Source organism: Corvus brachyrhynchos, unplaced genomic scaffold (genome assembly GCF_000691975.1).
Source record: "Corvus brachyrhynchos isolate BGI_N302 unplaced genomic scaffold, ASM69197v1 scaffold166, whole genome shotgun sequence".
NCBI lineage: Eukaryota > Metazoa > Chordata > Aves > Passeriformes > Corvidae > Corvus > Corvus brachyrhynchos.
This window is the reverse complement of record NW_008239671.1, coordinates 8,134-8,717: the sequence shown is the minus strand read 5'-3', so window position 1 is coordinate 8,717 and position 584 is coordinate 8,134.

Here is a 584-nt window from a genome sequence, read left to right as displayed (position 1 = left end):
GGGGACGGATGGATGGAGGGGAGGGAGAGAGGGGGGTGGGGAGGGTAGGCAGGGGGAGAGGGAAGGGATGGGAGAGGTGAAGGGAGAGGGGGATGGATGGATGGATGGATGGATGGAGGGATGGAGGGAGGGATGGATGGATGGATGGACGGATGGATGGATGGATGGATGGATGGATGGATGGATGGAGGGAGGGATGGATCCATGGATGGATCCATGGATGGATGGAGGGTTGGGCACACCAGAACGGACAGAGAAGGTGTCAATGTGCCACAAGCAGGAGGAGCAGGAGGGGCTGTCCCCAGCTGGGGACAATGGCACAGAGGCCGGAGGAGGGGACAGCTGGCCCAGCAAGGACAGGGACTCCTTCCCACCGGCCAGGCCATCCCAAATCGCAAATCCCACATCCCACACCTGGCACGGCCACATCGCTGATACCGGGGGTCCCCTGGTCCGGGGACACTGGGATGGGGACACTGCGGAGCAGCTGGAATGGGGACACTGGATCTGTCGGGATGGGGACACTGTGGAGCTGCCGGGATGGGGACACTGGGTATCTGGGGAGGGGGACACTGTGGAGCTAT